Below are 16,190 nucleotides of genomic sequence, written 5' to 3'. Positions count from 1 at the left end.
AATACGTTCCACATATGTCACCCAATCTTCGACTTCATTGTCGAACGTAGAGATACTGCCACTCTTTGGCATCCTTGGTTGTGCATTAACTATCACCAATGGTGCCTCCCATGCTTCCCCTTCTTCTCCGCTGGCACAAAATGGCGTCTCCTGTGCTTTCCTTCCTTCCCGCGCTCACCCGTCTTCTCCGCTGTGGCTTCGCAAAATGGCGTCTCCCGCACTCTTCCTTCCTCTCCACGGCTCAATGGTGCCTCCCGCACTCTCCCTGCTTCTCCGCGGCTCAATGGAGTCTCCTGCGCTCTCCCTGCTTCTCCGTGGCTCAATGGCGTCTCCCCTTGTTTCGCCCCGCGGACCCTGATCAGCCTGTGATCCCTGGCTGTGCTCTGCGCGTTCTTCTCTTGATATTTGTCGATGCCGCTCAGTCTGGAACCCGGCTGTTTCTTACCCTCTCTCTCTCCGGTTTTCATTATTTTTCCTCGACGCTGCTCGGTGATCAACCCCCGGCTGCGCCCTCTTTCTTACCCCGTCGACGCTGCCCGGCTCTCTCTCTCTGCCGTCGGTCAGCTCCAGCCGCTGCTGCTCGTGAAGGGTCTGCTCTGGACATGTCGTCGGTCTCTTACTGCTTGTTATGGCTGGGGAACCAAGCCCGGCTCTCCACAGCCTCCCCAGCGAAGTTGGATCTCTGCCTGATTGCTGGGCGGTTGCTCTTGGTCGACGCCCGTGTTCCTGGACTCGACTATTTTTATTTTTTTTATGTTGCAGGTAGATTCGCGTCAACACTCGTCGCCATTGTTAGATCCGTGGTTCAGTGGATAAATAATTACACGGATGCTGTACATAAACAAATAACAGGTCTTTACTGGAGGAGGGTAATCTCTAGACTGGGGTACAGAGGCATGCGCACAGCTTATAGACCGGTGTGGTCACTGCCGGTACTACAGTATACAGGAGCTGTAAAAAGTAGTTCTGACTTAAAGCACATACACTACACCATATCCAAAGAGGATTGAAAGATTGTGGTCAGAGCTTCTGCTATCTCCACCCTAGCTTCTCTCAGCAACCTAGGATGCATCACATCTGGACCGGGTGACTTGTTAACTTTGAGTGATGACAACCTATTTAGGGCCTCCTTTCTACCCATTTTTATCCAATTTCTCTACTCCCCCCTCCTCTACTGCGACATTAACTTCATCCTCTTCTCTTGTGAATACAGATGCTAAGTACTCATTCAGTACCTCAGTGATGTAAGCTACAGGCGGACCAAGGTCGACGCTGAGCTGTAGTTCAGATGACAGATTTCGATCGGAGGTTCAAAATGGTCTTCATTCACAGGCCTGGGGAGAACCTTCTGAGACCACTCTCAGATCCGACTCCACCGAAAGTTTAGTGAGTTACATTCTTATACATAATCTTATCAGTCACATCCTGCCCTAGGTGCAGGTACAAATCTATCAATCATAGTCTCTAGTATTCCATTATATCCATTGCTTCTACCGCGTGACATTTTTACGCTTCATAGACATAGAAACAGAAGATAGGAGCAGGAGTGGGCCATTCGGCCCCTTGAGCCTGCTCCGCCATTCAATGAGATCATGGCTGATCATCCAAATTCAGTACCCTGTCCCTGCTTTCTCCCCATATCCCTTGATTCCTTTAGCCTTAAGAAATATATCTAACTCCTTCTTGAATTTATTTAATGAATTGGCATCTACAGCCTTCTGTGGTAGAAAATTCCACAGGTTCACCACCCTCTGGGTGAAGAAATTCTTCCTCATCTCTGTCCTAAATGGCTTACCCCTTATCCTTAGACTGTGACCCCTGGTTCTGGACTCCCCGACCATCGGGAACATCCTTCCTGCATCTAGTCTGTCTAGTCCTGTTAGAATTTTATAAGTTTCAATAATTATCCCCATATTCCGCAGTTAATCATGTTTTTTGCTTGTTTGAATTATTCCAACTCTTCTATCACCGTGGCCTTCTTCTTATCTATTCTTGTAGCCTGGAGCCACAGTCGTCCATTGTCTCTGCCAGATGGTCCGGCTCAGTAACATGTTTTCACAAGGTAACAGTTCTTGTTCAATCAGCCTACTGGTCCGAACTATCTGCAAAGCACAGATTCTGACCTTGTAACCTGCTCATGTTACTTCTGCAAGGCAAGCATATTTGTGATTAGTTCCACCAGACTTTGATGTAAGCCATTTTGTCTTTTAGACAACCATGTTGTAGCTTCACAAACAAGCGAAGGCCGCCTTGTTACTCAATTCTTATGTATGTTATCTTGTATACGTGCTGCCTTGCCTGGCTGAACAGGCATCTTCCCCAATCTTCCCACGAGCTTCTCAGTCAATTAATCCTGTTTTTAGAGCTTAGCTGGATAAATACAATAAATACAGACCTATATACCGTTTAACTCAGGGTATGAATTAATTCACTACCCCCACCCTGTACACTGGTGCTACATTATACATATTCTAACATAAACTAAAGTATGATATTAATTTGGTTACTGCAGTCCCCCCTTATGGCCCATTGGTCACCTTGACCCAATATGGCCAATATGCTACAGTTTAAGATTGTTTGCTATGAGTTCCCGTCGCCCTGGTGGTACCAGCCCAGGGTGTCTAGTGCTCATACTTCCGCAATCCTAAACACAGTTTTCATCATAATTCTTGTCATGCCCTACCCCTTGTTTGTTGATGGTTAGCAACAGTCTTTCTTTCACTCCTTCCTTCTTTATTTGTTTGGTTACGACTTGTGCTAGGTTTTGGTTCTTTCGCCACCGGCAATATCCACAAAGTAATAACAAAAGGATCATTAATACGGCGCCTTGCACGACTACCAACACGTGTGATATGATCCTTATCCAGGGGTGTATATCGACATTTAGCCCCCAGTTCCAGATCTTATTGTACCAGGGAGTTTCTGTTAATGTTGTACGAATGTCTTTTTGTTGTTTCTTTAAGTCCTCTTCTATTTTATGATAATACTTTAAAATTTCCTTCGTTTCCTGCTGTAATTTCTTCCAAGCTTTCTCTTCCTCTAACTTAGGAATTGCCTTGGGCTCCGGTATGACATAAGTTTCAACCGCTTTATTAAGTCCCATATTATGAAGTGACCAGGTTTTCTCTTCCTGTGGTCTTGCTGAGTGTATATATTGGTGTCTTATCTGTGTAGATATCTTTGGATAAAAACAAATGTTTGGTTGGGGAATGGGACAAGTCAGATCTTGATATTCATATTTCTGTTCAGTTGTGGTGACACAAAATGTCCCGTTGTTCCTCGGTGCTACCCTTGTCCGGTGTATTCCCCTTGGGTGTACCTCAAGGGTGCAATTGGTGGATTTTGTGAATCCGCACTCGGCTGTGTCTCCCTCGGTGGGGGGTGTGTGCACGCCCATGTCCTTCCCTTGTGGTGGCACCCGTCCATTACCACCCCCCTTATGGTTCCATTCTTCTGGTTATTATCTTCATCCCTTTCCCAAAGTGCCTGGGTAGGGACATCATGATATTTAACCCAGCTCTCCCTTTGTATCTCTCCTATATTAATCACGTTGTATCGGGGCTGTCCCTCTTCTGGGAGTTGTGGGATGGCCAATACAAAGCCACTCACTTTAGTCCATGGGGTCAGACAATTGCCTGCCCGGTATACTTGTCCCATTTTACGCCCCTTACATAGGCTTTTATTATTTGTGTCAATCCAAGGTTCCAGATCCTTATTAGTAATCCAATCAGGGATTTGCCCATTATTTATTTGCTTCATGTTATGCTGAGCATTCGACAGTAGCCATGAGCCATACATGGCACATACTAATTCCTAATGGGTTTGGCGAGAAGCATTGTTAAGTCAATCAATAATTGTATTGATTGTTTCTGCATGGGGGTCTACTATCTCTTCCACCCCTAACAATTGCATTATTGTTTATTTTCCTGCCAGTGCCAATTGCTGGCTATTTCCAGTGGCTTGTTTTAGTAACTTCTCTATCTTTGCTTGTAGTTCTTCTACTCCTTCGTTTACTCCTTCTATGTCCAAGCTATTAACTGTTGCTAACCCGGCCACATACCCTGCTCCGGCCATTTCCAATACTCCCTGTTTCTTACATCTCTGTAAGATAGATTTTCCCTGTGGACCCTCTAATTGTTTCATCCACAGGGAGTCCCATAATTGTTTTGTATGATTGTCACACATCGCGGGCATGTCAAAAGTACTCCTATTAACAGCGAGCTCACTAACTCTGTGTTAGACTAAAATACACCTCATCTTGTGTTTCTCTTACTATTAAACCCCCTCGTGCTCCTTTTTCCATTGACGGGCACGTTAGTGGGTTGTGGATGGTGGTGGGATGGTTGTTGTACTAACCCCACGTTAGTGGGGTTGTGGATGGTGGCGGGATGGTTGTTGTACTAACCCCACGTTAGTGGGTTGTGGATGGTGGCGGGATGGTTGTTGTACTAACCCCATGTTAGTGGGGTTGTGGATGGTGGCGGGATGGTTGTTGTACTAACCCCACGTTAGTGGGTTGTGGATGGTGGCGGGATGGTTGTTGTACTAACCCCACGTTAGTGGGTTGTGGATGGTGGCGAGATGGTTGTTGTACTAACCCCACGTTAGTGGGTTGTGGATGGTGGCGAGATGGTTGTTGTACTAACCCCATGTTAGTGGGTTGTGGATGGTGGCGGGATGGTTGTTGTACTAACCCCACGTTAGTGGGTTGTGGATGGTGGCGAGATGGTTGTTGTACTAACCCCACGTTAGTGGGTTGTGGATGGTGGCGAGATGGTTGTTGTACTAACCCCACGTTAGTGGGTTGTGGATGGTGGCGAGATGGTTGTTGTACTAACCCCACGTTAGTGGGTTGTGGATGGTGGCGAGATGGTTGTTGTACTAACCCCACGTTAGTGGGTTGTGGATGGTGGCGAGATGGTTGTTGCACTAACCCCACGTTAGTGGGTTGTGGATGGTGGCGGGATGGTTGTTGTACTAACCCCACGTTAGTGGGTTGTGGATGGTGGCGGGATGGTTGTTGTACTAACCCCACGTTAGTGGGTTGTGGATGGTGGCGAGATGGTTGTTGCACTAACCCCACGTTAGTGGGTTGTGGATGGTGGCGGGATGGTTGTTGTACTAACCCCACGTTAGTGGGTTGTGGATGGTGGCGAGATGGTTGTTGCACTAACCCCACGTTAGTGGGTTGTGGATGGTGGCGCGATGGTTGTTGCACTAACCCCACGTTAGTGGGTTGTGGATGGTGGCGGGATGGTTGTTGTACTAACCCCACGTTAGTGGGTTGTGGATGGTGGCGAGATGGTTGTTGCACTAACCCCACGTCAGTGGGTTGTGGATGGTGGCGGGATGGTTGTTGTACTAACCCCACGTTAGTGGGTTGTGGATGGTGGCGGGATGGTTGTTGTACTAACCCCACGTTAGTGGGTTGTGGATGGTGGCGGGATGGTTGTTGTACTAACCCCACGTTAGTGGGGTTGTGGATGGTGGCGAGATGGTTGTTGCACTAACCCCACGTCAGTGGGTTGTGGATGGTGGCGGGATGGTTGTTGTACTAACCCCACGTTAGTGGGTTGTGGATGGTGGCGGGATGGTTGTTGTACTAACCCCACGTTAGTGGGTTGTGGATGGTGGCGGGATGGTTGTTGCACTAACCCCACGTCAGTGGGTTGTGGATGGTGGCGGGATGGTTGTTGTACTTGTTATGTCTTCCACACAGAAGGTGCCGTTTAAACACGTGCCCCATTGTCCGGGGATCATCTTAACCACACACTCCGGTGGTAGCCCGCGTGATCCGTCACCGTATCTGATCCCCCTACCACTCTCATCGTGTGTACAGATTTCGTTACGACATACTGTAAATCCTGCTGGACAGCACCTCTCTCCCTCTTTATTCCCAACAGACTCAGGGCGGATACTTAACCATAAACTCCCGAGTTGCTCGCGCCTCCCACTAGACTCAGCGCTTATACTTAGCCATATAATCCCGATGAGAGCGCGAGCGATGCTCCACGCCATCTTTCTACGAGTTTATCGTTTTCCTGTAAAGATCAATAAAGGGGCCAGTTGTCACCAGCCGATTAGAATTATTCTATTCTTAATTGTTCTATCAGTTTGAGATGTTGTACATCTTGTTCGTTTCTTGGTCTGTGGCTCTGTTTCCAGATATACTTGAAGATGCAAATCACGGTGTATAATATTAACATCACGCACAGCCCTATCACTGATATATGTAGTAACTCCCCTTCCCATTCTTTATACCTTCTAGCATACTCCTCACTCTCCTCAAAAGGCACCATCTCTGGCTTACTCATTGTCTTTGTTATATATCTTTAACTGAGTCCAGTGCTTCCACCTTCCTTTACCCGTTCCGGACTCATCTATACAAGCGCATGTGTCACTGTTCATTAATACTTTGTATGATCCTGACCATCTGGGTGCTAGCCCTGGTTTGGCTGGTATTATTTTTGCCATCACCTTGCTACCTATTGCTGGGACCTCCTTCTGGTCGTCCCGTGTATCCTGTTCTAGATCCCGTATAATCTGTTGGTCTTTGGCCTCATGTCTGAGAGCGTGTAATTGTGTACACAATTGTTTAATAAATCTCCTAGTTCTATCCTTCAGGGGCCCGACATCCTCACCCCCGGTAGTGACTCCTTCCGGCAGTGTCATTGCTCGTCCGGTCATTAGTTCGAAAGGTGTCGGCCCCGTAGTTCTATTCGGAGTCGCTCTAAGTCTCATCAGTATACTCGGGAGTAACTCTGCCCATCCCTTTCCTGTGTCTTCTATTGCTTTAGCTCAGGATAATTCCAAAGTCTGGTTCATCCTTTCCACCACCCCTGAACTCTGAGGGTGGTATGGTATGTGGAACCTTTGTCTGATACCTAATAATGTGCATGTTTCCTTCATAACCTTCCCTGTAAAGTGTGTTCCCTGGTCTGAATCAGTCTGCAGCGGGACCCCCCATCGTGGTACGACCTCCTCTGCCATTATTCGTGCTACTGTTGTTGCCGTACAATCTCTAGTGGCGAATGCTTCAACCCATCTAGTAAATTGATCTATTATTACCAAACAGTACATTCTTCCCTTTGATTTCGGTAGAGGTCCAGTAAAGTCTATCTGCAACTTCTCCCATGGGCCTCTTGGTCTTGGCTGATGTCCCCACTTTACCTTGACAGGTTTCCCTATGTTATACTGTGCACATATGGGGCAGTGTCTACAGAATCTGTCCACAGCTTGTTTCATTCCGGGCCACCACCAGCATCGCTGGAGGTTGTTTAACATATTGGGTATATCTGTGTGTTGTCTACCATGGTACAATCCCATTAATTCTTGTTGTATACAGTTTGGTGGACATATTTGCTGCTCTTTCCTCCATATTCCCCCCGCCCTTTCTCTTGCACCTCTTTGTTCCCATAGCTGCTTCTCCTCCTGGGAGACTTCCTTATGTAATTTGGATATGTCTATATCCTCTGGCAATGCAGTTATAGCAGCTATGTCCATCTGCGTTTCTGGTTCTGTGTTGCTTTTGTTTACCGCTGCAATCTGTTGCTCTACCACCTTTCTGGCTGCACGATCCGCAGCTCTATTTCCCTTTTCTGTGGGGGAATTCCCTCGCTGATGTGCTTTTACCTTTCCTGCCGCTGTTTCAGTGGGTAACCCTGAGGCAGCTACCAATCTCTTTACTAAGTCCTCATGCTGTATGGGTTTGCCCCCCGAGGCGATGTACCCCCTTCTACTCCAGGCTGCCATATAATCATGTACTATGCCAAAAGCATAGTGGCTCTCGGTATAGATATTCACCCGTCTTCCTTCTGCCAATTTTAATGCCTCTGTCAATGCCGTTAGCTCGGGAACTTGTGCTGAACTATCCCCTGGTAATCTTCCTTCCCTCTGGATGGTGCCGTCTCCCATCACCACGGCCCAACCTGTGCTGAACTACCCCCGGGTAATCTTCCTTCCCTCTGGACGGTGCCGTCTCCCATCACCACGGCCCAACCTGTGCTGAACTACCCCCGGGTAATCTTCCTTCCCTCTGGACGGTGCCGTCTCCCATCACCACGGCCCAACCTGTGCTGAACTATCCCCGGGTAATCTTCCTTCCCCCTGGACGGTGCCGTCTCCCGCCACCACGGCCCAACCTGTGCTGAACTACCCCCCGGGTAATCTTCCTTCCCTCTGGACGGTGCCGTCTCCCGCCACCACGGCCCAACCTGTGCTGAACTACCCCCCGGGTAATCTTCCTTCCCTCTGGACGGTGCCGTCTCCCATCACCACGGCCCAACCTGTGCTGAACTATCCCCGGGTAATCTTCCTTCCCTCTGGACGGTGCCGTCTCCCGTCACCACAGCCCAACCTGTGCTGAACTACCCCCGGGTAATCTTCCTTCCCTCTGGACGGTGCCGTCTCCCGTCACCACAGCCCAACCTGTGCTGAACTACCCCCGGGTAATCTTCATTCCCTCTGGACGGTGCTGTCTCCCGTCACCACAGCCCAACCTGCACTGAACTACCCCCTGGTAATCTTCCTTCCCTCTGGACGGTGCCGTCTCCCATCACCACAGCCCAACCTGTGCTGAACTACCCCCGGGTAATCTTCCTTCCCTCTGGACGGTGCCGTCTCCCGTCACCACAGCCCAACCTGTGCTGAACTACCCCCTGGTAATCTTCCTTCCCTCTGGACGGTGCCGTCTCCCATCACCACAGCCCAACCTGTGCTGAACTACCCCCGGGTAATCTTCCTTCCCTCTGGACGGTGCCGTCTCCCATCACCACAGCCCAACCTGTGCTGAACTACCCCCGGGTAATCTTCCTTCCCTCTGGACGGTGCCGTCTCCCATCACCACGGCCCAACCTGTTCGTGGTGTTCCGTTAACATATTTACGGGACCCGTCCACATATAGCTCTAAGTCTGCCTCTGTCAAAGGTAATTCCCTGATCCTGTCTACATACTCTAATTCCTCTTCACTGGTGCAACAGTGTTCCTCTCCTTCCATTCCCATCATAGATGCGGGGTTCTGGCTCATATCTCTAACTATCTGTATAGATTTATCTTTGGGTAACAGGACAACCTCCCAAGCAGCCTTCCGGCTGTTTGAGATGGTTTTTAATCGTCCGGTGTTTAACGATTCCACTAAGGTGTGTTGTGTATGTAACACTATCTCCCCCGTCATTACTACAGGTTCACTCACTTTGGCTGACCACCGTGCACAATCAATCGCGGGGATACATCTTGGCATACCGGCCACTATTGGGGATCTCCGTGTCGAATAGTAGGCTACGGGTCTCATGTAATCCCCATGCTTTTGTGCTACTACTGCACTATAATGTCCCCCGTGATTGTGACAAAAGATATGATATGGCCTCCCAATATCGGGTAACCCTAAGGCTGGTGCGGCAGTCAGTGCTTGTTTTAGTTTAGTAAAGGCTTCCGCCTGTAACTCTGTCCATTCAATGGGTTCCTCTGCAGCTTTTCTCCCTTTGGTCAATTCATACAAAGGTGCAGCTAGTTGTGAGAATCCTTCAATAAAATTTCTGCTATAATTGAATAGTCCCAGGACTTGTCGCACTCCCCTCACAGTTACAGGTTTGGGCATATCGTTTATGGCCCATTCCGACCCTCTGGCATGGCTCTGTTGCCCATGCTGATATTATAGCCCAGATAGGTTACCTCTGATTTTCCTACTTGAGCTTTGGTGGGGTTTACTTTAAATCCTGACTCCCGAGTGCTTTCAGAATTTTGGACAATGCTTTAACATGCCCCTGAGTGTTCTTGGAGGCTATCAGTAAATCGTCGACATACTGCAACACCGTACTGCCGTCCTCCTCTAATTCTACTTCCTCCAGGGCCTTGGCCATGTGTCGGTGGAATATAGCTGGGCTATTATGGAACTCTTGGGGGACCCTCGTCCAAGTATATGTTTCCCATCTAGTGTGAAGGCAAATTTCTCTTGTGATTCGTTGTCCAATGGTATGGACCAGAATCCGTTTGCAATATCTAGGACTGTAAAAATGTTGTGTTCTGGTTTTAGCCCATTAAAAATTGTAGCAGGACTTGTCACTATCGGGTATTCCTTTGGGGTCACATTATTTAGTGCCGTATTATCTATTGTCAGTCGATATGATGCATCTGGTTTCCTTACTGGTCATTCCGGGGAATTAGTTTCAGATACAGTTTCTAGTAAGATTCCCTGTTTGGTTAATTCCAACACTGTGTCCCGTACTGCTGCTTTGTCTTCCTCCTTTAAAGGATATTGTTTATGTGGGCGATGCATTGGTCCCGGTATTTTTACCGGGGGGGTTTGAACTAATCCACAATCTTGTTTATGTGTTGCCCACACCCCAATATACTCTCTGCATGGGCTCGCCCATAGTCCCTTCTTATCCCATTCCGGGTCTATAATCTTAATTGCTCCTACCCGATCTGTTTTGTTTCCCGGGGCCGTTTGTTTGTTTGACTTATGATCCGGTGGCCAGATCACTTTATTCGCTTTAGGGTCGATTAAAGCTCCTACTTCCCGCAGTAAGTCTATCCCTAGGATTGTTCCTTCAGTATTCTCGCATACCCACAAATGTGTAGGTATTATTATACATCCAGTTTCTAATAGAATTGTTTCGCTCTTATAAGCCTTAAGTCTTCTTCCACCTATTCCTGCCACATTAATTGAAAGTTTAGTTCTGGTCAAGGGTAAATCTGTCAGTGAGATTGAGGCTCCTGTGTCTGTCAACATTTTGCACTGCTGGCCCCCTACCAATGTGTTAACAAACATCCTTGGATCCTCCTCACCATTCTCCCCGAGGGCCGCTACCTTTCATTTAATATTCAACTTCTTCATCATGTCTCTCCTTTGCCTCGTAGTGCATACATCGCCTTCTTCACCGTCCTCTGAATCAGACCCATATCGCCTCTCACCTCGGGTATTTTTCCAGTTACTATATTCCCTAAGCTCCCTTTCTTCCCTATCCCTTCGTCGCTGTCTCTCCCTATCTCTATCTCTGTCTCTATCCCTTTCCTCCTGTTCCTCTTTTTCTTCCCTCATCCATCTTTTAAAATCCTCCCTTCCCCCATTTCCTCCGAGCTGTCCTCTTTGGGGACCCCCCTTTGGTTTGGCCCCTGACCTTCCCTTCCTCCCCCTTTCTTCCAACAGTCTGATTTCTTATGTCCTGGCTTGTTACAATTATAACAAGTTGGTTTTGGATCCGATGCTGGTCTGACGTCTCTTCTCTGCTTCTGTTTGCATTCTTTAGCAAAATGTCCCTCTTCACCACAAGCATAACAGCTTGCTATCCCCACTGCTTCCTCTTGTTCCCCCAACTCCTCTGCAGCAGCTAGCTTAGCCTTTTGCATGTTATCTACTTCTGTCGCCCACCTAATTAAATCCTCATAGTTGTTCATTGTAACAACTCCTAATCGTATGGCTGCCTGATGTGCAGGACCGAGTCCGGCTTTAAATGATTGTAGGAAACATTGGTTCTCTGTAGTGGGGTTTAGGACACCGGAACATCGCACAAACCTTTCCCATTTCCGTTTACTATAGTCTACGGCAGAATCCCCCTTATCCTGAGTTATATTGGTTATAGCTACCCAATTTACCGGGGCCTGTCCCATAACCTCCTCTACTGCTCACTTGAAGGCCTCGTAGTTTTGGTCTGACTGTTGCGGGGCGGGATTATACGCTAGGCACCAAGTTCCGTCCCTGAAATTCACGGGTAATTGGTCCCAACGGTCATCCGAAATTTTTGCTCGCAACAACTGGTTTATATCTTTAATTGTGTAAATTATGACTGATCCTCAATTCCCTCATCTTTTGCCAAAATAGGTAGTTATTCCCTCGAGGTTGCAGCTGGGGTAATTTATCCACCAGCATTTGTCTCTCTAAGGGTTTGAAGGGCTGGTCGGTGGTTCGAATCATCTGGGGTCTTGCCGGAACTGCGGGGACCGCTGGGATTTACGGGTTTCCTCCTGTCGCGGGGACCATGGCGGTACCGGGGATCTCTGGGTGTCCTGGGATTACTTCAGTTTTTACCGGGGCCGCTTTTACCGCGCGGTACACCGGATTATAGGGCGGTGGCTCCGGCCAGTCCCTCTCATTACTGTCTCCTGCTGTTTCCTTTTCTAACCCACCCCCATCTATATTACCTTCTTCTGGTAGTTTTGGGTATACGGGCGTACTGCTGGAGCCGGCCGCCACCACCGGGTGTCCCTTCCCTCTTGGTTTGGGAGTTGTTACTTCTTTCTCTTCCCTTTCCCCCTCTCCCTTCTGTTTCAACTCCTTACATTGTTTCTGGTAACAAGCTAAGATTACTACTCCCCCTTTTCCCTCTTTACCTTTGGTTTGTCCCCTCCACCAAGCCCGTTGTCTTTCCGCACTGTCTTCGGGATCCCACCCTTTCTTTTTCATGAGTTCGATAAGTTTCTGATTTTTATCTGCTACATAGCGAGTGACGGAGCCGGGATCTCCCCAAGGAAACGGTCCCTCCTCCTTTATCTCTGCATCCTTTTTAGGCATTCTATATAAATTCCGACTTACTTCTCAATGGTTCTTATGTTACTCTATCATTCACCCACACACACTTATTTTGCGCACACTCACTCGTCACGGGATCGTGATCCTGTGGTGTTTATAGTTCCCTACACCTATTCGATCCTGGCCATCACGTGGGACTACGTCCTCTTAATTCGGGCTCAGGTTAGGTGTTTGGGATGGTCAACCACCCTTGTCCGTGTTGATCACCCCGAGACTCCCAAGGATCCAATATTCATAGGACTTTACCACCTATTTAGCCGTCTATCTGAACTAGAGGATTTTGCCACCATCCCGGCTTATTTAGAGGATTTGCCGCCTCCCGGCTTACCGGACTGCTCCCCCTTCTCGAGTCTGTCTCCCTATGTCCTTTGAATCACAGCCTTGCCAGATCTCACTGTACATTCTGAGCTCTCTAATTTATGGGTGGTAATTTAAAACGTTCTCACCCTTCTTAGCTCAACGTTCCCGTGGACCAGTCAGAGTTTGCGATCCTGCCCACTACGCCAATTGATGTATCCGAAAAGTGGACCTGGTGATATGCCAAGTCGACACTTAACCCTTTCCCCCGCAGAGCGGACTAAGTGATATACAAAGTCGACACTCAGCTATGTACGGATGACAGACTTCGATTGGAGGTTCAAAACAGTCTTTATTCACAGGCCTGGGGAGAACCTTCTGAGATCCCTCTCAGATCCGACTCCACCAATATCCTAGCAACATTCACAATTATACAAAAATCAAACCCCTGGCCTAGGGGCGGGTGCAAAGCTGATCAGCATATAGAGATTTATTGCTGAATGGCAATTATAAATTGTGACATTTCATCCTTCCGGCCACTTACAAATCACAGTTCTGTTATCAGTTGGTCCCGTGGCTTTCTGTGACTGTGGCCTCATCTTAATCTATTGCTTTACAACCGTCCTTTGTCTCTAGCCAGGTGGTTTGTTTGTTAACATGCTTTCTTAAGATAACAGTCCTTGTTCAATCTCTGCAAAGCACAGATTCTGACCTTGTCTCATGTTACTTCTGCAAAGCAAGCACATTATAATTAGTCCCACCAGACTTTGATGTAATGGAACCCTGTTGTGGGTTTACAAACAAACAAATTCTTATGTATGTTATCTTGTATATGTGTTGCCTCGCCTGGCCGAACAGACATCCTCCCCAATCTTCCCATGGGCCTCTCAGTCAATTAATCCTGTTTTTAGAGCTTAGCTGGATAAATACAATAAGTACAGACCTATATACTGTTTTAACTCAGGGTATGAATTAATTCGCTACCTCCACCCTGTACATTGGTGCTACATTATACATATTCTAACATAAACTAAAGTATAATATTAATTTGCTTACTGCGTACACAGCGAGTCGTTAGGATCTGGAATGCACTGCCTGAAAGGGTGGTGGAGGCAGATTCAATCGCAGCTTTCAGAAGGGAATTGGATAAGTATCTGAAAGAAAAATATTTGCAGGGCTACGGGGAAAGGGTGGGGGAGTGGGACTAGCTGAAGTGGTCTTGCAGAGAGCTGGCATGGGCTTGATGGGCCAAATGGCCTCCTTCTGTGCTGTAACCATTCTATGATTCTAAGCTTATATTGTGGTTAGTAACAGACAAACTCTGTTCTTTCCCCTGATCTGACTACAGAGTCCAACCAGTCGATTCAGTGAATGAAATGTCTTATCAGTATTGCCATGGTGACCTGTCTGCAGTGAAACACCTGTTTGAGTTTCTAACTCAAACTAAACTTCTTTTTCCCATAATACACATTATATCAGACATTTTACCTCAATGTATTTTACCCGTGTTATGTTAACATCTTTAAAATCTACAGGGAGATCAGATACACAAATCTGTAAAAGTTGGAGGATAAGTTTATAAAATGGTTTAAAAATGTTACCCGAGGTTTTTTATAAATGGGGCGGAGAAAACAAACTCATCGGTTCGGCTGCAGTTAGAATAAGTTTTGGGCATCTTACACTAGAAAGGATGTCGGGGCCACAGAGAGGCTGCAGAATAATTTCACTGAGGTTATACCACGGATGAGAGGCTTTAGTTATCAGAGAATCATAGAATGATACAGCACAAAAGGCGGCCATTCGGCCCATCATGCTTGTGCCAGCTCTTTGGGAGAGCTATCCAATTAGTCCCACTCCCTTGCTCTTTCCTCATATCCCGGTAAATGTTTTCCCTTCAAATATTTATCCAATTCCCTTTTGAAAGTTACTCTTGAATCTGCTTCCTCCATCCTTTCAGGCTGTGCATTTCAGATCATAATAACTCGCTGGGTAAAGAAATGTTTCCTCATGATGACCTGTCTGCAGTGAAGCGCCAGTTTGAGTTTCTAACTGAAGCGAACTTCTCTTTCCCAGGAGGAGAGACGAGAGAAACTTGGGCACTTCTCATTAGAACAAAGCAGGGTGAGAGGAGATGTGAGCGAGGTGTTTAAACTAGATCACGACACTGACCAAAATATCAGAGGCACTCCCTGTCCTTCAGGACATGTGTTTATCAGATCATCTTTGGGTTAAATGTTGTGCTCATGGAGCTGAGCCCCGAGTGTCAGCATCAAACACTCTCCAGTCGGGTACAGCACGGGTTAGATACAGAGTAAACCCATCAGCCGCTCCCCGACACAGATACCGAGAGACAGGGAGTGTCCGGGACAATGACATTTCTCACTCAATAAGGTATAAATTGATCCTGTACCTCTCCCCATTAATCCTGGGCTCCACACGGGGTGAATCCTGCTCCTGTTTCCCTTCCTGTAACAGCACTGAGCTAAACCCAGCCCATAATGAGCAGGGCCCAGGGAGGTTGGTTGTTAGGCACTGCAGTGATGTCATAAAGCAGGGCCATTCAGCCCAGCTGGTCGTCTCCTTGTCCCTTTAAAGGTGGAGAGCCGGGACACCCTGTCTCCAAACACATCCCACCTGTTCATACTGAGAATCCCTGGGGAAGGCCCAAGGCCCAGAGTGTGGAACACAACCAAGGGGGAAAGAGGAGGAGAGAAGGGGAGGAAAATCAAGGAGTCGGGACTGAGGGACACCAAGCTTCAGTTTTAGAGCCTGTAGACTTCAGGAGGGGAAGAGTGAGTTCAGTAGTTTTAGGATCCAGGGAGAGAACAAGGAGCAGATGGGGAGACTGGTGTGGATTCCAGCACAGTGAGGATGTAGGGGGAGGGAGATTGTGTCGGGCCATGTATTAGGGGTGTAGGAGGGACAAGAGAGGAAAGGTCAGAGGAGCAATTACTGCAGCAGTGCCCATAAATAGTGAGAGAGAGAGAAGGTGGGGGTTCGAGTGGACCAGGGACAGTCTGTTAAACTCTCTGTTTGCTGTGACCAGTTTTCCTTCGGTTAAAAATGGCCTCCTGTAGCCCAGTGACACAAACAGCCCATTAAACTCCACCAATGGCCTTTGGTCTGGTGAGGTCTCCCTTTGTGAAACATCAGCTGTTGTTAAAGCTTTTCATTCTGACACGCTCACACTGAGAAATGAGCTGCAGAACTGTCGACACTGTCAGCTTTAAGGAGACGTTTCCCTTTGGAGATCGGATTGCCCATTGAGTTTGATTAAATTGATGTTAAAGTAACAAGGCTGCTTTGCCCCGTGACAATAACAGATTATCAGAATATTTCCCAAAGGTTAACATCCAATATTACAGGG

At 47.6% G+C, this 16,190-nt stretch overlaps 1 long non-coding RNA gene and 1 pseudogene across 1 annotated transcript; one reads left to right on the top strand and one right to left on the bottom strand.

Annotated features, from left to right (window-relative positions):
* The window catches only part of LOC147119225 (uncharacterized), a 106,917-nt pseudogene that overhangs the window by 63,639 nt on the left and 27,088 nt on the right, over positions 1–16,190 (top strand).
* LOC147119227 (uncharacterized) lies at positions 13,156–15,538 on the bottom strand. The gene is made up of 2 exons (XR_015078005.1): positions 15,234–15,538; positions 13,156–13,552 (listed from the first exon to the last, which is right to left on the bottom strand). It is a non-coding gene; the product is annotated as an uncharacterized LOC147119227 (long non-coding RNA).

This window comes from Somniosus microcephalus, chromosome 4 (genome assembly GCF_052327205.1).
Source record: "Somniosus microcephalus isolate GS21.2 chromosome 4, FLI_Smic_1.0, whole genome shotgun sequence".
In the NCBI taxonomy this organism is placed as follows: domain Eukaryota; kingdom Metazoa; phylum Chordata; class Chondrichthyes; order Squaliformes; family Somniosidae; genus Somniosus; species Somniosus microcephalus.
This window is presented reverse-complemented; position numbering and strand designations above follow the sequence as displayed.